Raw genomic sequence first — 20,075 nt, 5'->3', positions numbered from 1 at the left:
GGAGCTTGTGGCTCCCAAATTGTCATCTAAAATGATCTGGGATGATTTCAAAAGGACCCGGCTGCAGACATCAACATCCAGAACTGGAAGTCTTCGACCGGAACCGGAATAACCCCCATATCTCTTGAATATCTGGCCACCGTGACAGATACGGTTTTTCCCATTTTAAGCTTCAATAAAGGTTTTTCTACAATAACAAACACTGAAGTGTTGTGGTTAGAGTAAGGGTTAGGGAAAATTCTATAATTTTTGCTTCCAGCCAATAGGTCGGGCGCCATCTTGTCTGCAGCCAGGTCCCTTTTGCAGATTTTGAGACTGTGTGCTTTTTTTTTATCATAAGTCCCACTTTGATCATCTTTTTATCTTTTATAAGTGTTCAGAGGAGAAAATTAAATTACAATTTTTACATTTTTTAGCCAAATTTAAAAAGCCAGTGTCGTTTTGTAGGACAGTTTCTGCAGAGGAGCAGGATTTCATTAGAAGTTAGCTTATGAGGTGTGGCCGGGACCATGCCCCCCTTCCTGTCACCCATAATTTAGCTATCTGTTTGCATGCTCTCGCCCTAGTTTACAGCCCCTCAAACCCCCAACCTAATATTATTGGTGCATCAAAACAGTCAAACAATTTTGGACAATCCAGCCGTACAGTTTTGAGCTCAGACGAGCTGGCATCTTATTTTTTGTTGTCTACCCAAATAATTCCTGTTTTCAAACTGTCTCTTAGTCACTTGCGTTTATGGCTCTTATGCCATCAGGAATTGCTGGACTCTTTTCTCTCTATTGAGTAAACTACTGCACCTAAATTTGTAGTTTTTAGCCAAAGTTGGATGTGTTACTTTTCTCTCTGGATGACAGTTGATGGCAAAGAGTAAGATCAGACGTTTCTGTACTAAAAACCTAAAACTCACAGTGGAGCTATTGAAAAACTGGACAAGTTTGTCGACTGATAGTTTTCTTTGTAAATTGAGTTAAAAGGGTTTGGACTTGATAAGATGTTAGACTTCTTCCAAAACCTTTTTTGAAATCTGCCTTTTTCTCATTCACCATTATATTTCTGTATATGTTTATTTTTTTGTATCTGTTTTTGTAAACAAAAATAAATTCAAAAAATAGTTAAAAAGAAAATGTGCTGTTTAATCAGAATTTACTTGGTTACCTGATAAATGAATAAGGCTTTGTTTGAAGAGTATGACTTATGTGTACCTGTGGTCAGCCTCAGGGAAACAAGCAGATTAATTTTCACATTAATAAAGACTAACATAATTATCATTTACCTTAAATTTAGGAACAAAAGGCTATCATGGAGCTTAGGTTCATCACATGGGGTTTAATTTACAGCCTCATGTCCTTTTTCATTCTTTCCTCTGTGGCCTAAAAATCGATCTTAGCAAAATATTGTGAAAGGGCTTTAATAACTGTGCTGTTTTAAAGGAGGGAGGAGTTGTTGAAGGAGCACTAAGTGGGAAAAAAAAACACAGCTTTGAGCTGCAGCAAAAATAATAAATCAGAAAGATGATTGGACACCATCATTGGATGCAATAATCCATAATGTTGATTGAAACCTTCAAGACCCACTCATATCTTTTTTTTAATCTATACTAAGAGCGTTCCAAGTCATCTTTTATTTGACAAACCTGTGTCATTTTCTAGGACATAGTTTCTGCAGAGCGGCCGGAGTTCATTAAAAATTCACTTTTGAGTTGTGGGCGAAAATGTTGGCACATATGGAAGCATTTGTGTTGCATAATTAAAAATAAAAGTCAATACCAGAAATGCTTTTCATTTCCAAAATGAAGCTGCATTTTTGACTCAAAATGAAAATGAAAAAGCAATCCACCAAAATGCTTTTTCCTTTTCTTCTTTAACACCGCTTATTCTGTCCATTACTTAAAATAATAATGAAAATGGTATTTGACATTTCATTTTCAAAAAGTTCTCTGGTGAATGTGTAGCAAAATTCATTTAGAAATGTGTAATCTGACATTTAATATGGATTAACACAAATGCTTTTTCATTTTCAAAAAGTAACTGCATCAAATGACTCAAAATAAAAAGAAAAATCAATCCTTCAAAATACTTTTTCATTTTCTACTTAAAAACCGCTTATTCTGTGTCATAATTAAAACGAGAATGCATAGAGGGGATTGCATTTTCATTTTCACATCCACCCTGCGAATGGTGTCGCATAATTCATTTCGACTTAGCATTTCCAGAGGGGAGGCGGGGCGATGATGTCAGTGCTATCTCCGTGTGTCCGGCTGCTAAGAGACACAGACATGCTAGGAGCAGTGCGGCCAGGCTTGTAACCTTGTTTTAGCGGCAGAGGAGAGGGCTTTGTGACGGTTGTGCACTCCTGATGATTGTACATAGCTTCTCAGCACTACGTAGCAGCATTTACGCCTTATGTTGTGCAGGGTTTGGGACCACAGCCGACTTCGGAAGCCCCGCGGTCCGCAGCCGGATGCACCCGCTAGGCCTTGGATGGACCCTGGGCCTACAGTTCGAAGCTTCTCCCTCGGACTAGCTTTGCCCAGAGACAATGCTAGTCCGGGGAAGCTTTGAAGGAGAAAAAGCTGCTACGTAGACCTGAGAAACTCTAAACCATCATATGAATTTGTGTTTCCAGTGGTGTCCAGACAAAATAAAGGCTGATGTAATTCCCACATATTTACATCCAAGATGCTAATTGCGGCATTGTCCGCACAGAGTTTTAAGTCCGTCCACGGCTAATGTTTTTAGCATGTGTTAGCCTAATGCTATCCCTTTTTCTGGGTCCTTGCAGTGAAGAAAAAAGCACTGTCCGCAAGGATTTAAACAATTATGAGCGAGCAGGTCCTTGAAAATATTTATAACAGTAATAAAAGCACATTTAGAAGATACATGTTGGTGCAAACGGCAAACGTTTAGCATGGTGAAATCTACTATAGCTGTTGATGGGGCTCCAACTGTCCTTTCATTTTGAGTCATTTGATGCAGTTACATTTTGAAAATGAAAAAAGCATATCTGTTAATCCATTTAAATTGTCAAATTACACATTTCTAAATGCATTTTGCTACACATTTACCAGAGAACTTTTTGAAAATGAAATGTCAAATACCATTTTCATTATCATTTTAATTAAGTGACAGAATAAGCGGTGTTGAAGAAGAAAAGGAAAAAGCACTTTGGTGGATTGCTTTTTTATTTTAATTTTGAGTCAAAAAATGCAGCTTCATTTTGAAAATGAAAAATCATTTCTGGTATTGACTTTGTTGTTAATTATGCTACACAAATGCTTCCATAGGCACAGAATAAGCCTTCACTGATTCCCCATCATTCCTTGTTTACACTCTCTCCCGCTAGCTTACAGTCCCTTACAACCACAAGCTTGTATTAGTGGTGCAACAAAAATGTAGCCTACAGAAAAGGAAGACGTACATGGAGGTCACTGTTTATAATTGGTTGCTCCTGCCCCTGATTCACTGCTATTTGAACAAAGAAATACTCAGAAACCTAATTTCAATCTTAATTATCTTTATATATGTTTGTCATTATGAGGAAGATGCTACAAGAACATGTTAAAAACATCTTTATGAAAAACACAATTTTCAGTAAAATATTCAAATGTAAACCTATTAATAAAGCGTTCAAGTGACTGAAAGATTTAGACTGCAAAGTTAAAACTAAAACTTAAGCTAATCTTAATAACACAACACTTAGTATGTTGACTGGGAATCATTAGGCTTTATGCTCTTAAGAAGTTCAAGCATCTGCTGTGCTGTTAGTATGTTGCTATCAACATATTAACACAATGCTAGCAGGATTTCTGTGCATTTGTAACCTAAAACAAATCCATAAAGTACATGTAAATTTGACAAAATCCTTTTATCAAAGTCAAATTTTATTATATTTTACTGTATTTAATACAACCTCCATTCAAAAACTACAAGCCTAAATCAAGGCTCTTCTCTGCTGCATCATTGAAACTGATACGATTACCGTAATTTCCGGACTACAAGCCGCTACTTTTTTCCTGCGCTTACAGTCCTGCGGCTTATTCAGTGACGCGGCTATATTATGGCGGCCGCCGTGTACGTATTTTTGGACACAGTGAATGGTTTGAATTCTCTAACACCAAACACAAGTCATTTGTTTTTCAACACACCTCTAAGCAGCCAAACAGCATGGACTTGACTTCAGGTCTTAGACACTTCAGTCATGGTTCAACAAAACGAAACACGCATGTCCAGCCGCATCCCAGAATCCTTTGGTGCCATTAGACCCAACGTGCACGTGATCGCCGCTACAATATGATGAAGCTTTCAAGTTAAAAGCAATCGTTAAAAGCAGCGTGAAAAAATCACCAACGGGTTTGGAAAAGCCGGTCAGCTGCGTGACGGAGAGAACAGCGCATGCTCAGGAGTGCATTTACCTCTGAGTCATAGTGACTCGGCTGGCTGCACGTAAATATGTGGCAATAATATCAGCCTTTATTTTGTCGGGACACGACTGTAAACACAAATTGACGTGGTCGTGTTAACGGTTTCTAAGGACTGAGCAGAGATTTGCATTGAAACGCTCACAGCCTCCGTGTGAGCTGGAGACTGCGTATCGTGTGAGCTGCGGGGCCGATGGCAGTCTGAAGGCTCCCACACGTAACAACGCATCCGCCCCTCATACACAAAACGTACAGTATTAAGTCCGATTGCTCTGCACAGACACGATTTGCTCCGTCCACCGGCGCAATGGGGACGAAGCGCCCCTCCCTGTAGCCGCGCTGGCCAGAGCTGTCGGAGTAGATAGGAAGGGGAGACAAGGAGCGCGCGGGAGCGCGGAGGCGTCGAGCCATTCTGCAGGCTGCAGCCAGGGCTTACTCGAGGCGTCCGCGGAGCAAGTGTTTGTTGTGGAAGGAAACTTCTGACCCACGCGCCGCGAGGAGGCGCGCGTATCGCGCTGAGGCGCGCGCTTTTCAGTCGTCGCTGCTTTATTTTACTAGCGTGTTTTTTAAACAGCCCTGTTACTCCCATAACGCTGCCGCGACACAAGCGGAAGGAGAGCTTTACCCGTTCACCCCTCCATGCACTGCTGCTCATTCTTAAACACGTACAACAGAATGGCGAGCCGGGCGTTGGCCCCGCCTTTAGCCCCTAAGACTCATGGGAAATGGGGGATGGGGATGTAAATTTCCTCATCATAACTGAGGGATGTAATGTTGATTATATGGTTACTGTTTGTAATTTTATGTGTGATACCTAGATTGTCAATAAGTTAAAAAAAATAATAAAAATAAAAACCATAACTGAGGAACTTGTGAACAGAATAGAGGTGCATACTGTTTGGCAGATACAGATAAACTCAAAGACATGAGCCTGAGGCAAAAATGACTCCACCCGTTGTGTGCTAATAAATCACACTTACACTCTGAGTCAGGAAGTGATCCGTCAGGATGACAATGTTGCCTAATTCATGCGGCTTGTACCCCGACGCGGCTTGTGTATGTCTGAAATTAGTTAAACACGTGAAAATGGGTGGGTGCGGCTAATAATCGGGAGCGCTTTGTAGTCCGGAATTTACGGTAGTTAAAAACCAAAATAGAAGATTTTAAACAATCTTTACTAATTAAAAAAAAGTTAGACGAATCAACAACCTTGTGTCAGTCTTCTTCTTCGTCCTCATTTCTCTGGTTGCATGTCTGGAGAAAAGGGAAAGAAGCACGAGGAGAAGAGTTGAGGGTGTGCAAACAGGGAAAAAAGATAAGGGACGGAAAACAAGCAGAGGAGCATGCAAAAACAATCACAATAAAACACTCCTTTAAAATGACCTTGAAAAAAGAAACCTTTTCCCATCCATCTTTGCATTTATTATGGCAGATTCATCCTGTTCAGGGTCGCTGTAGAGCTGGAGCCTGTCTCAGCTGTCATAGAGTGAGAGATGTAATACATCTTAGACAAGGCAGAATTGAACTCCAAATGTGTTTACGATTTGTAATTGCTGGCGTCTGAATCTGTTTCTGAGCAAAAGTAAAACTCAGTTTGAACCACCTGTATTTCCCATCAATTTGAGGCACATTGAAGGAAAGCAGCCACTCAGACATAAGATTCATTCCATTTATCTGTGCTTCATTGTTATAGTAGAGCATGCAGACCCACTGATTTAGGCTGTGTCCGAATTCCTTCACCACTCACTATACTGTATAGTGCGTTCGCCATTTCGGAGGGCTGTCCGAATCTACAATTCCTATATCGAGTTCCCTGGAAATTTCCCAGAAGTGCGTGGATGCTCACTAGATTGGCAAACATATACCACAATGCATTGCGTTTGAACAATTTTTGTGAAAAATGTGGATTTATATATTTTTAATAAACCATTAACATTTTCATCATCAGATTTTCCCTTTGTGAAATGAACGACATCATATTCGCTTTTTCAAAAAAAAAGAAAGAAGTGAACATGCTGTCCTAATTGCTTTTATAATGCAGACCACTAGCTAGTCCTGCACAATATAGTTTTTCAGTAGTTAGGGGTTTGGGTGGGAATTTGGACATTGCCTTAAAGACCAGTAATAAAACACTTAAAAACCATGGAGTGTAATAGCTGGTTCATTTTAAACTGTTGTAATTTGGATACAATTACCACATTCTGCTTCTCCTTCTCTGGTAGACTAATGGAACAGCTCGAACATAAAAGAGGAAAATATGCAAGTCAAGTATATGAGTTTATTCAGGAAGGAGGGGGCAGCATTTTTTTTGGCCTCTTTTACTTCTGACAGACATAAAAAAAGCCTCTTTGACAGACCCACTAAAGTGGAAATTGAATTGTTCAGCCTAAAGAGTGAGCATTTAATGAAACGATTTCCTTTGCACTACAGCTTTGCAAATTTGTGAGCCAAAGTGTAAACTTTTTTCCTCTAAAGAGGATCATTCTTTTCATCCCTCAGTCACGGCTGCTGCTTAGTCTTTCTGTCTTATATTCCAGACACAAACTCAAACTTTTAAGGTTATTTCTGAAAACACAAGACATATTAACAAACAGAGACACGTACGATTTTTCGCGAGGTGAGCAAAAGACAAACACTTAGTTACATCTGCCTAACTACTCTGAGGATCGTCCTCTTCTCTTTATTCAGTTTGAGATCCCCTAATTACATGGGAGGGGGTTTAGTCTATGGATTGCATGATCAATAGTTTTTGCTTAGAAGGTTGCGCTGATCCATTGTTGCCAACGTTTTGTTGAGGGCAAATTAATTTTTAGTATGCTGCAGTTCAATCCAAGCTTTTCGTTTAGCCAGAAAGTCAAAATGTGTTTATTTTATACATTTTTTTATTCAGAGAAAAGTAATAAATTAATGAGATGTCATTTTTGTGTTTTTAAAACATTTGATAAAACATTTTGCTTTTCTTTTTGGAGACATGAAAAGAGTGTCATGCTATAAAATAACCACACGCTCACTGCTCAGGGTCTCAGCGCCATTCTAAAGTGTTTTTGTTTGGTTTCTGGGAGTACAAAGCAGCTGTTGCCACTGAACATGTGTGTCTGTGTTGTGTGATAACACTGTAAGAAGGGCCTTGCATTGATCTTCGTTTTAATAGTGTGTTTGTAGAGCCTGCGTGTTCGAGGCATTGATCACTTCCTAGTCACCCGTTTTATGCAAATACTGATCGACAGCTCTTTCTTGAATGTTGTCCTCTTTGTGCAATGCAAGTTTAGGAAACCCAATCCTTCATGTGCCTCTCTAGAAGCTTCCACTCAGAACCGAGTCTTTCCTATAAGACTTCAGCCAATGACATATTCCCATTAAATTGATTCTTCTTTGTTACTGTGTCAGAAAAACAAATTAAAAATACGAGCATACAGCCTGCTTTCATGTCAGCTCTTCAAACTAGGTTTTGAAGTCCAAATAGTTCCTATTTGCCTGTGCCTCAAATTTGTTTGTTTAAGCTTTATTAAAATTAGTCTACAGGCACCCATTGAAGTAAATTTAAGCTAAAAGTATGCCCCAAAAAAACGAACCCAAAAATAACAACTTATTTGAAAATTGTACTTAGTTGACACCGCTGGAGTTGAGGAGTATGTTTCATAGTAAAACTGAACAGCTTTCACAAAGTATATACTGTAGACCTTCTGTAATCTTAATTCTGATTTAAATTTCTGTGTTTTAATTCTTTTTTCCACTGAAAAAATTTAAAACAAAACTAATTCACATCTTTTTGATTGACTTTGAACATCCTTCTACCAGCTGAGTCCAGATACATCAGTTGTTGATGTGTTTCTTAATGCCTTTGCATCTGGACGGAAGTCTGACCCCAACGTGTGCTGCAGGTTTTTGGGTTGTAGAGAGGAAAGGCTGCATGTAAGGAGGAATGTAGGAGTGTCTTGCAGCTTGCAGTTCCCTTGTGGCAGGTGCGGCCACCTTGAAAGATGTCATTAAAATGGAACGGACCAATGTTGTGTGTGGTAAGTGTATCGCGAAGTATTTGTAAGGATAATGTAAGTTACAGGCACTTATGGCATATCTGTGATGCCGACGTCCGGTGCCCTTTATGCAGCATTCCAGTCGTTACAGAGGTCCGAGTACTGCACCGCTGCATGCAAGGGGGGGGGGCAGCTGATATATAAGTGCCTGTAGGATACCCACACAAACTACACTCTGATTGTCTAATTTCCTAATTTGTCACAGCCAGGCTGCATTCTAGGGACGCCCAAGGAAGCACATCTTTCATTTGAACAGCACTAACGGCTCCCTGTGGTCAGAAGTACTGTGCAACACGCAAGGGTACTGGGGGTTGAAACGTCTGACGAATTGGTACAACTTACCTGCGTCTCACCTGCTTCCCCATTACTTACCCTTAAGATATCACTACAACCTGTTACCTGCAGCATACCAGTAGAAAAAATGCGCGTGACCATTTTCACCATACGGGCTCACCGAGTTGTCTACGATCATAAAATTTTGTGCGGGTCCTGTACAGATTTTCCCATTTTTCACCCGCAGATGGCCCATATTCCCCCGTAGGGGCAGTTGTGACTAAGGCTTAAAGTGTAGCATGTGTCATTGCAGGCCATCTGGCATCTTAGTAACATTGATTGTTGCAGCTGTTAAATTGCCACTGCAATTTCTTAAAGTTATTTGTGTGCGGCCCTGGAGCAGTGGGAGGGCGGTCGGCGGTCGATTCCCACTTTGCACACCCATGTGCCGAAGTGTCCTTGGGCAAGACACTGAACCCCACCTTGCCTCTGGTGGGAGGTTGGCGCCAGTGTTCGGCAGCGGAGCCGCCACCAGTGTGTGAATGTGTGTGTGACTGGGTGAATGGCTCTGTTACTATGGGCCTTGTAGGTAGAAAAGCGCTATTTACCATTTACGCCATATTTGCCAACGCACTCCAAGGGGTATTTAGGATAAATTCATCCTCAGAGGATTTATATTTTAAAACTTACATCAAACCACCTTGTAAATGAAGGTGAAAGACTGTGAAAACATATGAAACATATGTTCTTTTTTCTTTTACTAGTGTGTTTTTGCTATTAAATATAAAAAAAATGTACTTCTGTTTTCTACTATGGCTACTGGTTGCTGTTATATGTTTTACAAATTCAAGATCTAAGATTCCAAAGAGCATTGTGATATCTAAATAAACATGCACTTAAATGTTGGAAGGGCTTGTCATGCCACAAGGTTTTCATAGCTTTAGTTACAATAGATATAACGTGTTAAATCTAAAGAATTTCATTAGAAAAATAAAAGTAAACAGTGTGTCATGTTTTGGGTTTCTTTGTATTGGTTTTTGCTTTCCGTTTTGGTCTCTGTCATGTTTGAGTTCTGTTTCCTGTTTTATTTTGAAAGGTTTCCTGTTTTGTCATGTTCTTGAGTTTTACTTCCTTGGTCCCAATCTGCCCTGATCATGTTCACCTGTGTCTTGTCAGTCCTGTCTGTATATAAGTCTTGTCTCTGCCTTCCTCTTGTGCTGGTCCATTAACGTCATTAATGTCTCTCATGTAACGTCTTTAACGTCTCTATCGTCTCTATCGTCTCTTCCCTTCATGCCATGTTTTCCTGCTATGCCCACAGTAAGTTTAGTTTTAGTTTTGTGTTCCTGCTCTGCAGCGCTTTTTGTTATTTAGAATAAACCCCTTGCCTTGGAACCGTGTGCCTCCGTCTCTGCATTTTGGGTCCTTCATGCTCCCCAGCCCCTCCCAACCTGACACAGTGTTTGGTTTTAATGCCAACTCCAATGACAATACTTTTGACCTGATGTAATGGGATGAGTAATTTGTATTTTAAAAAGAAATTTCATGTTCACCACTTTTTTGTTAAATTTCAAAAGATGTGGGTTTTAAAATGAACGCTCTTAGCAAATATTTATCATAAGACTTGAATAAAAAGTGATAAAAGTTCCACTCCCAACCTGAAGCTCATACCTTAGACAGCAGGAAGATCAACCTTAACTCATTAGCAGTTTTCTGTCATCACAGCTTTATGTAAGCATTGAAATAATTAGCAAAAAAACTATTAATAGTGTTGCTAATATTGGCCACATTACTAATTTAATGTGGGACAGACAAACATGAACTGATTTAGCAGAGGCAGATGTTGCTCATCTTCAGTTAGCATCAAAGATACAAAACAATAAGAATTTTTTTACTTCTAAAAGGTGGTTTATTTGCTGGTATTTTATCTTAAAAAAAAGACTGAAATGCTGCAGACTGCTAAAGGTAATCCCACTCTGTGAAAGCTCCGTGGGCCATCACACTGAGGACTTCATATGCGGTTGCATTTGAAGCGATTGTCAGTCAAGCGTTTGTTTTGTCTCATGGCGGTTATGGATGCTTTCAGTAATGAATCTAACCGTGTGACACTTGGGTTGATCCTGGCTCTTGTATATGAGAGTTTAATGGATATCTAATTGCTTGCTTTATGACTAATCAAGTCAGCATGCAAATAGGAGTGAAACTGGGAGCTTTCATTCGCCACACAGCGTGCCGGTTCTGATTTAAAGGATCAGAACGACTAATGTGGAAAGCGGTGACAGAGCTTTGCAGAGAGATAGCGGCGCCAAAAGACAGCATTTGTACTGTTATGGGTTTTTATAACATCAGTTCAGATTAAACCTCTGACTTGGTGTGTTGAAAGAGAGTACTTGACATTTTTTTTGTGTAAATTTGAGGTTTAAATAAAAAAGACACACTAACTGGATGTCATTGGCCTGGACTGACTCAGTCAAAGTTGTATGTTCAATTAATACAATCAACAAGCCTTTGTGGATTTATCTTTAGAATGTGTTTACATAAATACATTAGATGGTATTGAACATGATGCCACCTTCTCAACATTAGACGTGCATTCAAGACCGTGCTAAACACTGGTTCTTGAACACATGTTTAGCCCATGGTGCTCACACTGTTGGGTTAAAATGTTAGACCAACACTCTCAGATAATAATTGAGGTAAAATAAAGACAAAGGACACCGGTATACCTTCTCGAGGAGAGACATTGTGCATTTTGTACCTGGAGCCTGAAAACGGTCATAAAAGCTTCCATAGCTACCCATGAACAAGAAACTTTTAAACGTGGAAGCTCAAAAACAGAGACAGACAAAGGACAAAAAAACACAACAAAATACTAAATTGGCTTTGGCAGATTGCAGATAATGAGAGATATTGAGGCTTTTTGGTTAAGCAGAACTTAAAGAAGTGACATTTTATTATTATATCAAATTACTCCTAAGAAGTAGAACAAAACAGTCAAAATGTAGCCTAATGTTCTAATGAAGTATAATTTGTTCTCTTAATGCAGATTCATAAAGTTAAAAAAGTTTTAAAGTTTAATTGTGTTTTGTGTCACAATCTTTTAGGTCTGCTGTGTTGTTCAAAAAACTCATTTGTCGAATGTGACGTTTCACCTACAGAGCCTTCAGAGCATAAAACAAAGAAAACATGTTAAAAAAGAATTGACATTTCTCACTTTGTTTTTCCTCGGTCTTATATTCTGTTTCTGGATGGCTCCGTCACGCCAAGCTGGCCAGCTTCAGAGTGCGTGTCAGTATTTAAGTGGAAGCAGGGGAGTCATTTTCTGGAGAGAGTGGGAAGTGGGAGAGTGTTGTGCTTCAGTGACACTAAAACCATGATGGGAATATGAACAGTTTGTTATCAGGAGTTCCACAGCAGTTAGATGGCAATGTGCGCGCACAAAAAAACAACTTTAGTTGCATCATTTTTCTCCTCTTTAGTGACCCTTTGGGCGTTCCATAGTGATCTGCGATAAATTTATGAAAACTCTTCACACAAGGATCGTGTGATCGTTTAAGTAACACTGCATTTCATTTGGGCCGAAATGGCTGTTACAGAGGTGCTCAGTGAAATGGTTTAGTTGTCTCTGTCTATGGTGCAAAATGGGTAGACATTAATCTGTCTCAGTTGGACAGAAGGAAATTAATGATCATTTATGCTGACGACATAATCAGGCTTCACGCTGTCCTTCGATACCAAATTGCTTCTTTTGTTCCACTAGATCTTTGTCGTTCTTTTTCCATCTCTCTCTGTCAGTCCCTGTGTCTTTCTCTCGCTCCTACCTTTTTTCTTTTTTTGGCTTTCTTTCTCCATTTTTTTTCTTTCTTTTTTTCTCCCAAGCCGTTCTCTGTTATCGGTCATTAAGTACTAGGTTTCCATGGAAACAACCAGTTTGGCAGGAATTGGCATGCTGTAAAAGTGGCCCTGTGATGTTCAATATGGAGACCTATCTGCTTTCCGCTGAGAGCTTGTCCAGTTTAGTGTGTCACTGAGAGCTTGATAAGCCTGCTAATTGTGCTGTAAAGCCCAGAGCTTCAGAGTTGAATGCACTGGGACAGAGGTGACTCCAGCTTGACTCTGGGGGGGGGGTGAATGTGGAAACTTGTCAAGGCTACACACGAAGCAGAAAGGAGCCGTCCCCGACCTTTTTTCCCCATTTCTGTCTTTAATGCTGTCACTTTTAAGAGCAATGACCCTGTTGGTGGGTCACATTGTGTGTGTGTGTGTGTGTGTGTGGGGGGGGGTAATTATACTGCTTTCAATGTGTTGACGAGACATGGAGCCTCTTTTTCTCTGTCCCAGGTCCAGGAGACACTGTTACTCATTGAGAGGGGAAAGCATGGAAAAGTTTTACCAATCACCAAGGGGGGGGGGGGGGGGGGAGCCTACAGGACAGTACAGCAGCTCTCACAAAGGAGGTCAAATTGACTCCCTGAGTCAGTGAAAATGCCCCTGCTTCTTATCAGTAGGCAACAGGGTAAAATATTCAGCCTAGAAGGGTTGAAATGTAATCTCTAGTATGAGTTTAAATTGCCTTTGGATTCCTCTCTCTATTCTCTGTTTTGCCTGTGGTAAGGCAGATTTAAGTTAGCCAAGAGAAAATAGCATAGCGCCTGTCACTCAGGTCACTCAGGACCTGCAAATTCCACATGTCCTCCATCCAACATGGTACCTTTTAAACAACGTTGAAATCAATTGTTGAACTTGTTTAATTGTTCCTGCGTAAAGTTAAAACACCAGAAAAGGCAATAAATGTTCCCACTCTGATGACAATGATGTTTTTAATCAGAATCAGAAATAGAATCCTTTGTTGTCAATGCACAGAAGACATTGACATACATCAATGTCCAGAGTAGATGATTAGCAGATGATGAGGAGGATGGCGGCGCGTACTCATGCAGCGACTTGAAACTCCTGGATTGTGGTTGTCCGATTGCCGCTTTTGTTGTTGTTTTTGCCGCTTTCGTGTTTTTGGCTGCATAGCACACGTGAACATCTACTACAGCCAACAAACGTTACTGAACGTTGGTTCTTCGATGCAATCGATTGTTACAGAAGAGTTCCTCGCCAACGCACGGCCTCTATGCAGCAAAAGGGACGAGCTGGAAGCGCTAATGGAGGATAATTGCTGCAGTGTGATTATAACGAAACTTGTCTCACTTGCTGATCCTCCACACGGCTCTCAGCTAACTAGCCTTACATTTTCTTGTGGCATTTTTCTGATGATGGAGGGCATATATTAAGAATGTTAAGCTGTAAATTGCATTTCTGAGTATTCCTTTATTCAAATTGTTGCAAACACGGAGCAGACAAAAAAAAATGCTGTTTGGATAAGAGCATGTTTGTGACGCAAAATCTATGCTGGGTGGGCCACAAGCTCCGTTTTCTGAGCAACGTGGAGGGAGGGGGGGGGGGCAACAACAATGTCACCCACAACTCAGAGGTTTTTGTTTTTATGACCTGCCGCTCTGCAGAAAATAACTTGGTAAATTTTATTTGTGCTAACAACTGCATCATCCTAATTTAAAGAGCACTAGGAAGGCTTTGAAAATAGCTTACAGATGAGTGTATTTCATTACATCCCCACTTGAGTTGCCTCTCAGCGCGTTGCTGGTCTTTTACATGATCAGGAGAAACAGGACGACATGTCAGCTTGCTTCAGGTCGACTTTTTGCTTCAAGCAGTTAACACAACATGGGTTGCTTAAGGCCTCTTCGTGACATAATGTGATGATGTACGTAAGTCTCATAAGGAGACAGACAGACGGCATGAAAGAGCATTTATGCCTTTCTTTTTTTGCTCCAGATCTAAGCTTAACAGCAGCATGAGCACTGAAGTGCAAACCAAAAGTAATTCAATTAAGCATTTCTTATTAAAGAATATAATGATCTACGAATCCTCTTGTTAAGGATGTAATCTATAAAGTGGCTGTGAGAGAATGAGCCAGTTCTTCTGGAAATGTGTTATCGTTTCCTGTTAAGAGGATGAGGCAGTTTTCAGAGCCATTTGTAACAATAAAGTGAAACAAGTCAAGTTTACAGTTGGACTGATAGAGAGCTGCCAGGCTTCATCAGTGGCATGGAAGTGGCACAGTAATTCGTCAAATGAGGAGGAAGTGAACAAGACGGCGCAGAGTCAAAAAGCCCCCCAGGGTCTGTTTCCTCAGCAGGAAGACCTCCATGGCCCACTCAGACACACACACACACACACACACACACACACACACACACACGCACACCCACACACACACACACACACACACACACACACACACACACACACACACACAAGCAGACACTATAAATGCAGCCATGCAATCACAGATTTATGCAAAATACCTACATATAATGTGCAGTTTCACACATTAAACCTTTCTGGGATCACTAGACACAATAATGCACACATACAGTATACACAGTATACACAAAAGCTGGCCTTTTCAAAGAAATGGCTTTGGGGCTATATCTGTCCAGCTGTACCTGTCTGCCTGTTGCTTTATACCATCTGCATCTGTGGCCTCACAGTAAAACATTGACATGATATGGTCATGACATAATGTGTAAAAACAGAATCAAGTCTTTAAACCACGATGGCAATCTGTTTAATTAAAAAGCTAGGACAAATGATTATTTATGAAGTATTATTGGGATTTACTACAATTTTAAGAATCTGAAACCCAACTGGATGTGGTTGAGTCTGAAGAACAAGGTAACTATGATTTTGTTTGTAGTTGAGATGCAAGACATGGGGTGGCGTTTGTAAAGTGACAGAGTCAAATATTAACAGCAACCTTTTTTGGTTATTTAGCCTGTTTTGGGAGAAAACAAATGCATATTTTCATCTTTTAATTTATGTATTTATAAATGTTAAATTTACTAACTACAGTTAGCAAGCTAATTATTTAATATAGAGTTTTATTGTAAATATACATTTAATGTACAAATTAAATGTTTAGTTTGTGAACTATGAAACTAAACATTTTGTTGGCAAATAAATATTTACATCTGACCTAAATATTTTTTTTCCAAGCTAACTATTTAAGTCAAAATTAAGCATTTGAGTTTTTAACTAAATATTTAGTTTGGAGCTAAAGGTTTAGTTTGGAGGTAAATGTTAAACGCTGGCAGATCTCAAAAGTACAGCGATTTGCTGAGAAGAAGTATACAGTATTACAAAAAAATAGCCGTTAAAACAGCTCGTCCAATGTTTTCAGCCAGAAGGATAGACATGTCCTGAATCGGTATAACACAAGTACACGCATGAATGACAAGAATCAATTGAGAAATAGCGTAAAATCCAGCTTTTATTTTGGTAGCCCATTCCCGCTTATTGGCAAGTTCATATGCATGTAAGCTTAACATTTAGCTTCAAACTAAATATTTTTTAAAAAGCTATACGTTTAATTTGGACTTAAATGTTTAGTTTGGAAATTACATATTTAGGTGAGATCTAAATATATAATTCGCAAACCCTACATTTAGTTTGTGAACTAAATATTTAACTATAAAAATACCTAACTTTAAATTAAATATTTAGCTTGCTAACAAAATATTTAGTTAGTAAATGTAACATTTATAAATACATGAATTAAAAGATGAAAATGTACATTTGAACAATTAAACCTGTTTTTTTTCCTCCTAAAACAGGCTAAATGACCAAAAATGTTGCCGTTATTATTTGACTCTGTCACATTACAAACCTATAGCAAGGACAGCTTGTGTGGATTTAAGATTGTAAGCTTATATACTTTTGTGGTGAAATATTCTAACAGCATAGAAATGAAAAATGAGCTTATGCAAAGTTGTGTCTCAGTGGGATGCTTTGTACTATGCAGCTTTGTCTTTGAGCACAAGACTCGTTTGTCTTTGTTTCCACCTGTTTGTATCTCAGGTTGACGATCCCTGTGATCGTATTAAGGTAGATATCCCATCCTATCCTCCTCCATTTTGTCTTCATGTTACTCCCTCTTCGTCTCCATATGCCCCCCGTGGGCATCAGTGTGAATCTTTAGCCCAGTCTTCGTTTCCTGTAAGTGGTCATAGTGGAGTCTGTACTGAGTTATTTGGATTATTCATTGGCATACTGTGATGCCTCAGAGTCTGAAGGTTTTTTTTTGTTTTGTTTTGTTACTCACATATCCACAGGATTCTGCTGCGTCATGTTAAGCCTTTACTCTTCATCAATCGCTCCTCTGTTGCTCTTCCCTGCTGCTATCAGATTAGCTGTTTTCCAAGCCTAGTTTGGACTGCATTTGACCGTGTTTAGTTTGACAGCACACTGAAATAAAATATCTGTAGCTTGCAGAGTACCAAAGATCTACTGTAAACGTGTTCCCTATGGTCTTTTAATTATAAAGATGCAGTTTTTAGCCAAAATAAAAAAAAAAAATGTTTTGTTTTCTAGGACATAGGTTCTGCAGAACGGTAGAAGGTCAATAGAAACTCGCCTTTGAGTTTTGGGCGAAACAATTGGTGCGGAGTAAGCCCAGCCCCATTTCCCATCATCTTTCTCTTCACACCCCCTCCCACTAGTTTACAGCTTCTCACAGCCCCAATCTAACAATGCAGGTGCAACAGTAGTGGAGCTGTTTAGCTGTAGTTTAGATCCAGATTCCAGCTCCGGAAAACATGGATCCATTTGTCTGCAAGCGGATGAATCAGAATGGAGCAAAGCAGGACACTTGTGGCCAGCCCATTGGACCACCTGCATCAAAACTACAGGCTTTTTCCAAATTCATTTTACACCAGCACCTGGTTCGCAACAACTAGAATAAAGAAATATTCAGAAATGCAATTTTTAGAGGATTTTTTCTTTAGACGTGTCTTTCATCATGAGAAAAATGCAACAAGAAAATGTTAAAAACACCAAAAACACAATTTTCATTGAAATGGGTCTTAAAGATGTCATACATCTTCTTTAGACAGTGCTCTGTGCATAGAGTGCTCTGGAAGCCTTGAAACAAAGCTCTGCAGTTCAGATTACAAGCGAAAAAATTTATTTTGTGAGATCCCAGCATGCATCTTCTTGATTAGGTATGATGCAAAGCCAAACTCTAAAGTCAGTAGGCGAATTGTCTGTCATCTTTGATAGATTAACTGTGCACATTTTTTCTCCTCAGACACCCTACTCTGTCTCTGTCATCCGTGTTCATTTGGTAGAAAATCTTTCAGAGAAACGGCTGTGACAGTATCAGTCAGTATGTCTGCTTTTTGTCTGAGTGAACTCCCTCGGAGGTCTTCAGTCCCGTTAAACTATTTGGGTTTGGGATGCGTTGTGTCTTATTGAGCTGCTCTGAGGGGGCTGTATGCTCCATGTGTGTTCTGTCTTATTGAACTTTTCCTGGGGCCTTCAGACGCTGGGTGTGCTCAGCACATCCCAGTGATATTCTACTATAATGTGCCATTTGTCTCCGTCAACTTCCTCAGAGGCAAACGCCTGCATTGTGTCTGACTTTACAGAGAGATAAGCAGGCACAAGCAAAGAGACAGGAATATCAACACTACAGAAAAACATTTGTATTACCAGTGACTGTAGCCAAGAAGTCACCAAATAAAATATGTTTAGAAAGTCACAAAGGCAGACAGAAATGTTTTTCATCTGTCGCGTTGGCTGTTTTGACATCCTTCGACTCTGCTGACAGGACTGAACATTCAAAACTCCAAAGCCCTGTTCAAACCCCCTCTGAAATTTAATGCACCATTAATAAGACCTGTTTTACCATTCCCCCCCCCTCAAGGTGAAGAATAAGGGCCTTGCCTTGAAAAGAAATAAAAGACTAAATGTTGTCAGTCTGCGTACCACTTGAAGCACATGTGTTGTCTCACTCTCTATATGCCTTTTTTTGCTGAGATGCCAGGACTTGGCAAACTGTTGACAGTAATACTTGGTAATGAAGGGACTGCAATTGTCTGTGACATGTATGAGCTCTACCAAGTGTTTCATTGTGGGTTTTTTTTTCCCCTTTCTTGCGCGTCCTATTCCAAGGGGCTCTGTGTTTGGGATTTTATGTGTGCTTGATTTCCCTGGCTGCCAGAAAAAGCATATTGGTGGCGATTGGCAGAGTTACTTCTGCCATGTCTTGTGTGAGTGTTAGCAGCAGAAGGCTTGTTTGGCCGTCTGTGGTGCTTTGCTGAACCACCTCTCCTTGTTTTTCCTCGGAGAGTGACAGACCTCCCCACAGATCTGCTGAAGCCTCACAGCTTAGAGCCAGACTCAAAACTCATTAACGCCTTTATTCTGCTTTACTTCCATCCCAGTCCAGGAGTCATTTTCCTTTTTAGAAGAATGCTGGGCAACACTTAACAGTACCATCCCCACTTTGCTCTGTTTACACTGTTTAAATATTCATAAATGTAAAATGCTGTCGATCTTGCTTCACATCTTTTAGCTTAAAGAAGAGAAATTCAACAGAGATTTCAACATGGCTAAACAAAAATTAAGATACTTCTGGGTTTTTCTTCCCATCAGAGCAGCTTTGCATGCGTTTACATAATGTAAGTATAAAGTATAACCCCTCCCACACATTTCAGACTATCAGTGTGTATTATATCTATATTTATCAATTTAAAAACAGACCCCATAGAAATGAGTAAAAAAAAGAAAGATTGTTTCAACAAGAATTTTTATTTTAAGAAGAAAATTCCACTCACTAAGACATGTTTCTTAAACCAAGACTATTTTTTATTGCATTTTTTTTCTTAATAAGAACAATTTTCTTGCAAAATATAAATGTTTTTCTTGAAACATTTCCATTATTGCTGTGATTTTTATCTATACCTGTTTGTAAGAAAGTGTTTTTGTTGTTGCTTTTTTCTTTAATATGGTCAAATTTCTTTCTTTTGGCTATTATGAGTCTTCTGACACACACAGGGTGCATATTTGTATAAACCCCTTTTGTATTTGAGGCTAAAAATGTGTTTATAATAATTATGTTTTTATGCATTTTTTGTTAGACCAGATGGAAAAAGGAGAGAAGGAGAGAGTGGAAAAGAGAGTACAAAGGAAAGGAAAGGGAAGAAAAAAAGGGGGGGGGGGGGGGGTGTTAAAGAAGCTGGATGATTAAAGAAGTAGGGGGGGGGCACAAAGCAACAAGTTGCTGGAGATCTATCATTATCACTGTCAGGTGTGGATGTTAGTTTAAAGGGCGGGGCCTGTCCACAGAGATACTCAAATGTTAGAAACATATTTAACTACAGCGTACACACACAACCTTATGCATACAGTCAAACACGTGTCAAGCTCATATCATTCCATCTTGCATACTATTTCTGCAATGGCAATGCCAGAGAGCAGGGGGCACAGGGGCATGGAGA

General features: G+C 39.7%; 1 protein-coding gene and 1 long non-coding RNA gene across 6 annotated transcripts in view; one reads left to right on the top strand and one right to left on the bottom strand.

Moving 5' to 3' along the window:
- cacna2d2a (calcium channel, voltage-dependent, alpha 2/delta subunit 2a) overlaps positions 1-20,075 on the top strand; it is a 207,348-nt gene that overhangs the window by 25,411 nt on the left and 161,862 nt on the right. The gene's annotated exons all lie outside the window — the stretch shown is intronic.
- The window catches only part of LOC111947433 (uncharacterized), a 62,147-nt gene that overhangs the window by 8,510 nt on the left and 33,562 nt on the right, over positions 1-20,075 (bottom strand). The window contains exon 1 of one of the 2 annotated variants that reach the window (XR_002873273.2): positions 5,627-5,684. The exons of the other annotated variant lie outside the window; for it this stretch is intronic. This is a non-coding gene — a long non-coding RNA (uncharacterized LOC111947433). Of the gene's footprint in view, positions 1-5,626; positions 5,685-20,075 lie in introns of those variants that run through there. 2 annotated transcript variants of the gene reach the window in all.

Source organism: Oryzias latipes, chromosome 5 (genome assembly GCF_053564925.1).
Source record: "Oryzias latipes strain Hd-rR chromosome 5, Olatipes_Hd-rR_3.1".
NCBI classification, from domain to species: domain Eukaryota; kingdom Metazoa; phylum Chordata; class Actinopteri; order Beloniformes; family Adrianichthyidae; genus Oryzias; species Oryzias latipes.
This window is presented reverse-complemented; position numbering and strand designations above follow the sequence as displayed.